General features: G+C 41.5%; 1 long non-coding RNA gene across 1 annotated transcript; it reads right to left on the reverse strand.

The window, feature by feature from the left end:
• Nucleotides 1-3,838: 3,838 nt before the first annotated feature.
• On the reverse strand, nt 3,839-4,583 carry LOC124337418. Its single transcript, XR_006917345.1, has 3 exons — nt 4,524-4,583; nt 4,332-4,462; nt 3,839-4,272 (listed from the first exon to the last, which is right to left on the reverse strand). It is a non-coding gene; the product is annotated as an uncharacterized LOC124337418 (long non-coding RNA).
• Between the last annotated feature and the right edge of the window lie 7,777 nt (nt 4,584-12,360).

A 12,360-nucleotide genomic window follows, 5' to 3' on the forward strand; every position in this document is an offset into this window, starting at 1 on the left:
ATATATAATATGTAGCTTATGCCTATACTGAAAGACACTGGATGAACACGCTTTGAAGTTGAAGGCGATGGGGTCGACCACATTGCAGCTTAATCCTCAACACCATCCTTGTCAGCAATATGATTGAGCCGATCCTCGTCGCTTCCGGTGTACGGATCTTCCATAATTACCTTCTTAACAGTAGCTCGTCTCGGTCTAGTTTTTGACTTTATCTGTTCCTGAAATGTTTTGGCGGGATCGGAGACCTCCGTATCAGCGCCACCATTTAGTATCGATTCTGAGCGGCTAACCGCATCTCTGTAGGAATCTACATTTATAGAGCATAATAAGAGTAAGAATTATAATGATTAATAATAATGAGTTACTGGTGAAGAAAATATAAAATAATAGACACTATAACGTACCATGTGAAGAAATTACTTTGGCGTCATAGCGTGGCCATCTCAGGTTGAAGACTTCCTCCCTCTCGGCACGTTTTGCAGCGTCTTTGATCGGCAAAGCACATTTATTGTCGCTAAACTGGAACCAATGCACTGGCACTACAACTATTTCGTCATCTTCCACAATTTTTACAACAAAAAAGACCATTTTTGATAAAAAAAAGGTCTTTACGGTACTAGTTTGCTAGTATTAACTTATGTCTACCTATCCTTTTGCACGAGGATTACCAAGCTTACGCAAAGAAAATTTGCTACTGAGAAATTTGGTTACCTTAACTCTTTAAAAAAAATATAGCGTTGCAACACATATCGGTGAAAACGCGTTCGGTTTTACGGTACCATTGTACCATTACTTTGTTACAAAATTGGCAACACCTTTCAGTGACAGATTGACAGGTTGGATATGCACCTCATTATTAGTTTTATATTGTGGCTCATCAAAACAAAAATTATCCGGCCAGCTCTGTTGAACAATTCTATCTTCCAGAACAATAATTTCTTTTTTTAAATTGTTGATTATGAAGTCCAGACAAGAAAGAAGACGCAGGCGTGATTATGTTGAATATTTAAATCACCTATAAGATTCCACCCTTGAATCATCAGATGGCGACGAAGAGGCTGTAGAATCTGTGGCTGTGGAGTTGCAATCAGCAGAAAGCGTTGAAGTAAATATAGTTATTAGAATATTTATTGTACGAGGGTTCGTCGACTAAACTTAAGCGTGCACGTAAACTTAAGCAAGATATTTTTTAGTCGCCAACACTTTTACACAACCTGTAATATTCTTTGTATTATACTTGATTCATATCTATATTTTATATTATTTCAAATTAAAATACATATATTCAGTATCTACTACATATATATTATATTTTATATACATTAAAATAATCTTAGACTGTAATAAACTACGAGTGTTACATTATTTAAAAGAGACCTGCTTTATTTGATATAGATAGCTGAAATCTATTCGACTGTTGCTGCTGTTGAGTCTGACATTTGCATATCAAGTGAAGAGGATCCTGAAGATTCATCCAGTGTTTCTTCCTTGGAAGACGGTACTGAAACTGCCAGTATTGACGACGATAGATGTCCTGAGACTGTTGATGGTGTTCCCGTATGTGATGACCAACATACCCTCGCAGCCAATTTAAGAGGCTGGAAAACCAAATTCCATGTCCCACATTTCCAAGTCGGAGAGTTGCTAGGTATTCTTAGAAAACACCACCCAGAATTTCCCGAGCATACACCACCCAAGTATACAGTATACGAAAACGTTGATGGGTACTCCGCGACTAAAAGTAGTAATTAGATTCGTCAATCCTGGTATATACTACCATTTCGGAATCGAAAAAAGGTTGTTGTCTACCTTGACTTTCCTGGGAATCTTAATTCTTGATGACCCTGTTGGAATTTTCATTGGTATTGACGGCGTTCCTTTAACAAAAAGTTCAGGGAGCACGTTTTGGGTAATCGTTGGCTATTTACCTTTTGTAAAGGACTCGGAGCCTTTTTTTATTGGTGTTTACCATGACAAATCTAAGCCCCAATTTTCAAAAAAAATTTTACAATAATTAATAGAGGAAGCGCAGCATCTTTACACAACAGGATTTAGTTATCGTGGCAACTGCTACAAATTCAAAATTGAAGCCTTCGTTTGTGATGTTCCCGCACGAGCAATGATAGCTTGCGTTAAAAGCCACTCATCAGACCGTTATGGATGCGCTAGATGTGTAGGATCAGGCATTATTCTCGGAGAATTAAGAACCGATGATTCTTTCAGGAATAAATCTTGCGTAGATCACCATCACTGCCGATCGATAATGGAAAATTTAGACTATGTGGACATGATCCGAGATCTTCCTTTAGATCCCATGCATCTTGTAGATCTCGGTAAACAAAAAAAAATGTTAACGATCTTGTGCGGTCTTGATTCACGCAAAAGAATTCGAGGTGTGACTATGACACCTGTGGTCATTGAACAGATTGATAGATTTCTTGAAATTGTTCGGCCATGTATATCTCGATTAGAATTCGCCCGTCAACCTCGTAGCGTTAAAGAACTTCCTAAGATGGAAATATTCAGAACACAGGGTTATTCTCCACTATGTAGGGGTCGTCTTATTTAACAACTATCTGCCCCGTTCATTGTTCAATCACTTTCTTTTACTGCATTACGCGGTAAAAATATTGTCTTGTGAGGAATTTTGCATTGAAAAAAAACGCATGTGCAAATTCTCTTCTCTCCCTTTTCATAAAGCAATCCGCCGTCCTTTACGATCCATCTTTTGTATCATATAATGTTCATTCTTTGTTTCATATTTCCTCTGATGTATTAAAATTCGTCGTTCTTGAAAATTTTACCGCCTATCGATTTGAAAATTGCTATGGCAAGATGAAAAAATATCTTATTAAAAGTGATAAGCCTCTCCAACAATTTGTAAAGCGACAAGTAGAAGAAGAAAAATGCAAGCTTTCATCTCGTCCTGCTGAGCGCGTTATCTTGCCAAAGTTTCAATGCGCTGAACCCCACAATGAAGGCCCCCTTCTTCAAAATTTAGTTGGTCGCCAGTTTAAAACTGCTAACATAAAAGGGATTGGAATTATTAAATCCCGGAGCCTAGCTGATAGTTGCGTTTTTTTATCGGATATGAGCTTGATTGAAGTCAAAAATTTCGTGATTGTTGGTGATACCATCGTTGCACTTGGTCATTTCTATAAAGTTCAGCAGAGCTATTCTATGTACCCTTTTCCATCATCCCACATCGGCGAATATTTAGTATCAGACATCTCCAATGAATTACATGCATATGATATCAATGACATTCTTTATATAGCTGTGCGATTACCGACCTCTGTTTTGCTGGATGGCTCATTTGTGTTTTTCCCGTTGAAAATAAAATAAAATGGGAAAAGTAAATGCTAATTACCCAAATTGTTTAATTAAATTTTAAATTTATGAAATATATTACCCTCGTGATTGAGCCTTTAATTCCCCAATTAAGTAGTCCACAAAAATGGTGGATGCAAATTACGCCATAGTTATGTAAGATATGTGGTGACAGCTGGTGACTGCTATTTTCCAAAAGACAACGTAAAAAAGTATGACCGTCATATCGTTTTTACATCTGATTCTGCTAAAAAGTTATAGTGCTAAAGATGTCTTATTGACATCTTATGTATGGCATAGTTATCATTGCCATTTTTTTAGCCATGCGGTTTACATCTTAAAGATATAATTTTACATCTTTTTGAAGACTTTACATCTTTTAAAAAAAAATATATATCTTGGTGCCGTGTGGGAATACCTAAAAAAGTGACGACTGGATGGTGTTAACTGTACACAAAACAATTACTAATTCGTCTTTCAAAAGGAAAAGACACTGCAATTTTAAACATGAATTTGTATCGCTCTATTTATTGTAGCAGTGCGATTGGCTTCTTTAAGATGTTCTATAGATAGTTCGGCGCAGTGAGTTTATTGACATGACATCACCATGGAATTACGGCTACTTTGCTGTCCTCTTGTGTCATAATGCATTCAGCTGATTACACCGGGATCGAAAAACGTTTTCGTTGATGTAAACCATTTTTATGGATTTCTTCAAAATATATAGAAAATAGGATAAGCACTAAACTAACTGCATGTTTCTTTAAATCATATATGCTTAAGTTTATCATTTGGACGCAAAAAGAGAAAATTTTGAAAAAAGTTGAGCCCTAAGAAAACATAGTCTGTTACGGGGATCGTCATAAAAGGCTCAGTGGACTGTATTTGGGCAAACTCAACTTGGGATCGAAGAGTTTCAATAGTGTATAAACTTCACCAATCCTAATAACAAACAGGGGTCACTAACAAAGTAACATTTAAACAAGATTCAAATGCAATACCTGGAAAACCAGTCTTCGATGGGACGAATACAAATTGACGATGACACTTTGTCAACGTGCCAACGAGCCAATGCTTTTGGGATTACACGTCAAGGGGCAACCAGTGCAAATACTTAAATATAAGCGGTTATCTACAAGTAAACCACATTACAATCAATACCGGTTATAAACAGTAAAGACAATTTTAGATACCTGTCAGGTTGCACATCAATTCACACAAGAAACGTAGAACTCAAACTATTTTCATGAAACTGACACTGAGTGACAGCAGGGATGGGAAAATCGACTAAACAGTCGTCAAAAGACAAGTGGCGCCATACTAATTATTACAATAAATGATATTTAAAATAATGCTGCTAGATGGCTTCTCATGCAGTGCATTTCGCGGGTCCATAGTCCTTACACTCAAAGCATAAGTCAAGCGTAAGCAAAAGTAATTTATTAAAATAAATACTGATTAAAAACGGTTTGCAACCAAAAGGCGATATTAGAGCTACAGCAAATTGGTCTAATAAACTCTACTGGAACCAGTGGTTTCGCCCCATACCCCAACAATGTATGGAAACTATGTAGATTACACTACCCCGAAAAACCAACAGCTTCCTCTTTCAGTTAAGAACTTGACCGGCTCATTTATCGTTTCACTAGTAACGTTAAGTCTTTCCTTTTTGGCTTTTCTTTACGAGCAATCTTTTCCCATCCCATCAATTTTGTAGTCTTAGTCTCGTAAAGTTCCCTGAAGTTGGCTGTGTGAGTCACGAAAATTTCCACACCTATGGGTCTTGAGTGTGGGCAGTAGAATCAGATGGCTGCAACAAACTCAAATACCGTTCCAGTCATGAAGAAATAAAAAGATCTGGAAGCAGATGAAATTGAAATATTAAAACATATTGTGTGGCATGTACTCCAACTAGAAGCATTGATAGCAGGTGCTTTCAATCTGGTGATGACCTCAATTAGAAAGTTTAGGCAACTGAGCCCATTAATTACCTTTCTGAAATCTCGGAGTGTTGGCAAGAAGTTGGCTCAATACGATATTCACAATAATTTTGGTAGCTTGTTGTCTTCAGTAAGGCATTTAACATGAAAGGGCTCCAAACTGGCAATGAAATGTTTTGCTTAGAATATGGATGGAGTAAAATAAAATCCGCGTGAAGCAATAAACAAGCTAAAGGTAGATGAAATTTAGATGTTAAAATATTTTGTTAAAATATTTGTATGCCACAATTGGAAGGTTTAGGCGAAGAACAATCAATTGTTACCTTTCTAAAAATTTGAACAGTTGTTGGCAAGAAGTTGGCTCTAAATACAAGTCAACATAATTTTTACAGCTCGTGGCCTTCATGTGGACATTTAATTAATTAAGCTTGAATCAATTAAAATTAAGATTCAATCGGTCTATCTGGATATAATGCCAAGATAATTTTTTATTGCATTTATCCGATGTTTCACTGTTTGAATTTCTATTATTACTTATATTCTTTTATTTTTATTATTCATTATGGCCACGTGATGGGGCTGCTGGTGTGCAGCCTCATCGTCTTGTGGTTGCTTGCTCAAATACAAAAATATTTCAGCAGACTGAAATTCAGGTGTCATTCATTGAATGTAAGGGGAAAATGTGGTAGATGTGTTCGTTGGAATATATTTCGATGGAAATATTGACATTACAATTGGGTGACGAACAAGCGTCCGTTCGCAACTGGGTAAGTTAAATTTTGAACTTAAAATATTTTTTCTCATTTAAACCAATTCATTTTTATTCCAGACATGAAGGTCTGCTCGTCTTATTGGCGAAACCAAAGGGAACTATTGTAGTCTTAAGTGTCTAGTCTGGACTGCTTGTATTGACCATCCTCCCTGAATCGTACCCTTTTGGGGGAAGGCTATAAGGCAACTTCAAGGAGACTCACGCCGCCTAGTAGTCTACACTATAACATCTTCTCCCTATACGATACACAAACAACAAGAGTTGACACAGAGTGAAAGGTACGAAAGACACCTGGGTGAGAACAGATAATACCAATAAACAAGAAAATTAAACAATGAATGCTGAAAAACAGAACTTCACGTGGACATGAACCACAGATCAAGACTAAATACGGCACAGGCTGCCAAATTAAAACACTACGGAGCCATTGACGCGAATACTGGCGGGCGGAACGAGTTACTTTCCGGGAAAGCGGCCGCCACTGGACTAACAGCCACCAAGCACTCCGGGCCACGACGGGAAGAGGGACGAACCGAAGTAGCCAGCCGAACCAGTGAATCAGCCGTGACTTGCGAAGGGGCTTTAGTGCCTGACAAAGGAGGAAGCGGAGTAGTTGGCGGCGGCGCTGGAATAAGCTGGGAAGCCTTGATTTAGCCGGACCAACAGGAAAATCATTCCGATTTGGAAGAGCACCCACCAACACCAAGAGAAATTGCAGACTTGGACTTGGTGCTTACAGTGAAGACGACGAATAATCCAAATTGATGGCCCAACTGGTGCGACGGAAACGCCTACCGTCAACGAGGCAAACAATATGTGAGTGAGGCTCCACGCAAACAGCTTCCACTACACCGGGCAACCACTTGGAACCAAAACAAGCCCTGACACGTTTTCCAACCACCAGAGCCGAAGAGCGCACATCCACTCCCCTGGTAGCACGCCTCTATCTATAGGATGTACGTCGCCCATCTTTTCAGCCGAGTGAGATATCTTAACCCGACGTCCATAGGATTGCCTATGTCTATACTAATGTCGCGTTGTAAGACATCCAAATGGGTACGGCTTACAGCCGTCTTCAAAATACTTAAATTTAAGCAAAAAGAAAAAAAAAGAAACGGTCCTCGATGGGCACTAAACCACGTTCTTTGGAGTGGTACTCCAGTTTTCTACCCACTACACCACTTTCTATCACTTTTCAACTGTGTTTGGTTCAACGGCTCTAAATTAATATTAGCAGTTAAAATGATGAAAATTTAAATTCCTTGTCGTCCTCATCTATCCTGTGGACAGATAATTTGGAAATCTCACAGACGTCATGTTACGTCTGTCTGTTAAGCGTCTGATTCCAGTCACAAATGGATGTCCGTGATCGTATGAGAAACGTACATCTATAGTACATCTATACGAAGATAGCATAAGGCCGTAGTAAATTGAGTATCCATGTGATATCCAATTTAGGTTGTAGCTAGATAAGATTTGATTTAGACATTAAGATATCTATATGATAGACGATGGATGTGAGTGTGCTACCAGGGTCTGCGCGTTTGATGAGAGGATGCTTCAGCCTGCCGACGGCGCTGGAACTGCTGCTGGACAAACTTCGATGGGACCAGCCTCGGAGTGAGAGCTGCTGGCAAGAACGGCAACGAGCCATGGAGATGACGGCCCTGCAGAAGCAGGGACGGAGACGGCAACTGACTCGAAACTGGAGTGAGCCGAATCGCGGCCAACACCTCCCACAGTGTTTTTCCATCTTGAAACATTTTCAACATTGTCATGTTCACCGTCAGGATGTGTCTTTCTGCGGGACCATTTGACTGTGGAAACTCCGGACTGGACGTCACATGCTGAACCCGGCGGTTGTCACAAAAACGATTGAACTAAATACAATCCAACTGTTACGTCTCTTGGCCGTCTAAAGAAATTGACGCGATTGTATTAGATGAGCCGAATACGAGAGACGACACAGATTACACGTGAGGTAAAAACTAGACTGAACTTGGTCAGGCGAGGTGATCAGGGGGAGAGGGACATCTAACGGTCGGTGGGGGAAAACCTTCAAGACAAGTACATAACACAAACTGTCTTTTATTATCCGAGAGAAGCAATTCTGGGGTTCCAAAAGCGGCCAAAAAGCCATCGAGGGCCTCAATTGTAGAAGCCACCGTGAGGGATTTCAACTTTGCCCCATATGGCCACTTGCTGTATTCGGCGACTAGAAGCAAATAATTAACCCCAGAAAACTGGAAGATATCCGCGGAGACATTATTCTAAAACGGATAAACCGGAAGACGAACCGGAAACAATTATTTTTTTTTGGTTCTCCTAGCAGGTAGCACAACTGGCCACCATGTTGCGGATGTGGTCATCTTAGCCAGGCCAGAAAACAGACGATTTGGCCCGTCTCACACACTTCACTTACACAAAAATGGCTGAAATGAATGCCGTCCATGGCTTCCCTGCGCAATTACACTGGAACCACTAAACGTTCTCCTAAACGAATCAGACCGTCCACTTTACTAGGCGAATGACGGACATTCCAAAATGTACGTCCAGGGATGGGACAGTGAGTTTTCTTCTCGGGCCAGCCGGACAGCAGCAACTCTTTCACCAACTGCAGCGCCGGATCGTCCGAAGTGGTCTTAGCATAGCGGGACCGAGTATCCCGCAGCGGAATAATATGATCCAGAACTGTATGCACTTGCTCCTTGCATCCCTCCATGACGTCCTCAGTGAACAGTGCTGGCATATGAGCTCTACTCAAAGTGTGTGCAATAGACAGTTCTTTCCCTGTCTAGTTTGTAGACCAACCTGAAATCAAAACGTTGGAGCTGGAGTCGCATACGTTGGATTCGAGGAGAACAATCAACCACTGGCTTATCCAAAAGCCCTCCAACGGCTTGTGATCAGACTCCACCTTCGCCTGCCGACCATACACATATTGCCAGAACCGTAGCAGACCGAACTGTACTGCTATTAGCTCCTTCTCTATTTGGCAGTAGCGCTGTTGAGTCTGGATAAGCGACGTCGATGAACAAGCCACCGGCTGGCCATCTTGATGTAGGACCGCACCAATTCCTGTTGGCGGAGCGTCCACCGACAGCACAACTGGAATTTCTAAGTCAAACCTGCGCAGGGTGGAAAACGAATACATGCGGCTCTGCGGCTTTGCGGCTCCTCCCAGACCCATGCAGATGACTCTTTCAGTAAATCTCGCAGGGGACGAGTAACGCTGGCCAGGTTGTTGCAAAATTTATCCAAATACGTGGATATTCCCAAAAGACGGACCAAGTCAGCTTTTCCACCGGCATATAGCTCTGGCATATTCACTATTGCCTCCACCTTGGATGGGTCAACTTTGACCACTCCCTCGCCGATCATGTGGTCTAGTCAAGCCACGGCACCTCCTTTAGAAAAAATTTACACTTCTTGAGCTGGGGTTTGAGGTTGTGTTGACGACACCGAACAAGCACTTGACATAAATTGAAATGAAGCTCTGCCATGGTTTCACCTGTGACCAAAAAATCGTCAAAGTAAATCAGAACACATGAAAGTTCACCAAAAAACTCTGACATAGCTTGTAGATACACTTCTGGTGCCGACTTTATCCCAAACGGCATCCGAAGAAAACGAAAGCATCCACGAGATGTCGCCATAGTCTACAAGTACGAAGACTGCTCTGAAAGCGAAATTTGATAAAATCCCGACGCCGCGTCGAGACTTCAAAAGAACTTCGTCTTGCCAATTTTAGCAAACAGTTGTTCGACAGTCGGGACCGCAAAATGTTGTCGGAGTATTGCTTTGTTGAGATGGCAGGATCCAGAACAAGCCTAACATCACTATCTGGCTTGCTCACCACCAACATAAGGCTCACCCAGTCCGTAGGCTCTGTGACTGGAACAATAATACCGTCCACCACCATTTGATCCAGTTTGTTGTACACTGGCTCCTCAAGGCTGAATGGAAGTCTTCCGGCTTGCGAAACGACGGGATCCACAGCATTATCACCCGTAGCCAAACGTATTTATGTGACGTTCCACCAGCAGTTTACTCAGGCCCAAAAACACGTCCAAAAACTCCGTGACAACGGGTGGCACTGGCGGACGCGGATCAACTTCCATGGAATGAACACGCCGTATGAGGTTAAGCCGCTGGAAAGACGAAAGTCCCAGGATGGAAGGCTGATCTGGCTCATCAACCACCACAAAATCCACTATGTGTACATCACCACGAATCACCACTTTTGCAGTGTGGAGGCCGAGAACTGTTAAATATCCATGTTTGGCTCCATACCGGCGCAGACGCGGTCCAGGAAACTGGCGCCGTGTTGGAAACCGTTGAAACACTTCCCTCGGCAGAACGTTGCAAGAAGCCCCCAAGTCCAGCTTAAACTTGACGCTGACATCGTCCACCTTCAATTGTTCACTCCACTCATTCTCCTCCAACGACGAGTGTTGTTCTTTTTGGAGCTCGTGGAAAACATATTCTTCGACTGACCGCTCTCCTCCTTCACCGCCCGACTTTCCTTACACCAAATGAAGCTGCATTTTTGTACCTTTTTGAGCAGGTCTCACACCAACACGAGATTACTCCGACGTTGTTGACCCTCAAATAATCTCAGCTCGGCGGGAAATCTTTCATGACGATTGCCTTACCCCCAAATAAAAAGGCTACATTTTAGTTTTGTCTTGTCTGTCACGCTTTGACGATCTAAAAAATGGATGAAAGATGTGCTATATGCAGTACAGTTTTTATTGGTAGGGCACAAAAAGTGCCTTGTTTTGTGTGTAAGACATCGATGCATCGTCTTTGTATTAAAGGTAATTAAAGGAACAAAATAAAATTTATTCTTGTGCTTTTAGAAAACTTAGTTAATTCTTCTCATTAGGATTGACTAAATTCAAGCCAGCCAAAATTTTGGGGCCGGAAAAGTTGTGGCCGGAAAAAGTGGGGCCGGATTGACTGGCACCCAAAACAAATGATGTGATTGGCCGAACACCGGCCTTTGGCGTGACGACGTCCACATCCCGAACAATCAACCATCTGTTGGCCGGCACCACCACCGCCGATCTCCTGCTGAGCTCAACCACCACTTTTTCAGCCATACTTGTCGCAACTTGTCGACTAGCCGATTCACCGAATCCTCCTGTCGGCGAACAGTAAGATCAGAACTCATCTATGTTAGCTGGGCAAGTGAAGCTTCACACGACCGGACTAAATCACACGCTTTCCCAAGATCTAACATTTTTCAAAGAGAAGTTTTTCCCGCGTTTGTGAGTCTGCCACTCTCAACACCACCTGATCACGTAGCACTGACTTAACTGACACGCCGTAGTTACAGCCTTTTGCCATGCCTCTTAGGCATACTATCCAAGAGCCAAACGATTCACCTGGCAGCTGATGACGACGCAAGAACTTAAATCTCTCAAAGACCTCACTTTTAAGGGGCTTGAAATGATCACCAAACCAGTCCAGCACTGGCTTATCGGATTTTTACGTGAAGAAATTTATGAACAACGTTCTGTGGAGTAGTTGAAGCTGTAGAACAGAAAATTACAATCCGTGTGGATCGCATCTGTCTTATGCAGTGTTCGAAAAACAGGCTGATTCCCATGTAAATTGATAGAAACCAATCAGCGTTAGTGTAACACGAAACCGACAATGGGTAAATAAAAGGGGATACCTTTTCCCACAAGCTTCCAGACCTGAAACGGGTGTGCGACGTTCAGGCCCAGTCATTCAGGCCCGCGTCTTTCAGGCCCACTTTTATTGGGCATGAACGTCGCAAAAATTGGGCCTGAAAGTCGGACTTGAATGTCATTCAGGCCCAATATAATTTTTTATGTTTTTCACAGTTAAATATGTTGGAAATACATTCCATAACTAAGAATATTTAAACCTTTTTAAATAATGATCAATCAGTAATGATCAATCAGTTTAGGCTATACAGACAGTACCTACCCAAAGTTTGGGAACGCGCGAGAGAACCTTATGGAAAAAGGTGTTTTTCTCGGCGTTCCCAAAAATCCAATTTTCGTCAAAACGCGACGAATTTTTTTTTGCCGTAGCCATAGTGTGTAGGAATATGCTGATTGTTTTAGATTTTTGAAATCAAGGGCAGGTTAATTTTTAACTTGAGCCCTAAGTTTGGGAACGCTCCGTAGAGCTATATGCAAAATTAGGGTACTTTAAGGGGGTATAACTACAGAACAGGTAGAGCTAGGAAGACGCGGAAAACTTTGAAATAAAGAGGTTCACTAGTTAAACAACATTCTTCATTTTCAGATTTTTCGCGTCATAATTAATGTAGTCAATTGT

This window comes from Daphnia pulicaria, chromosome 4, assembly GCF_021234035.1.
Source record: "Daphnia pulicaria isolate SC F1-1A chromosome 4, SC_F0-13Bv2, whole genome shotgun sequence".
In the NCBI taxonomy this organism is placed as follows: domain Eukaryota; kingdom Metazoa; phylum Arthropoda; class Branchiopoda; order Diplostraca; family Daphniidae; genus Daphnia; species Daphnia pulicaria.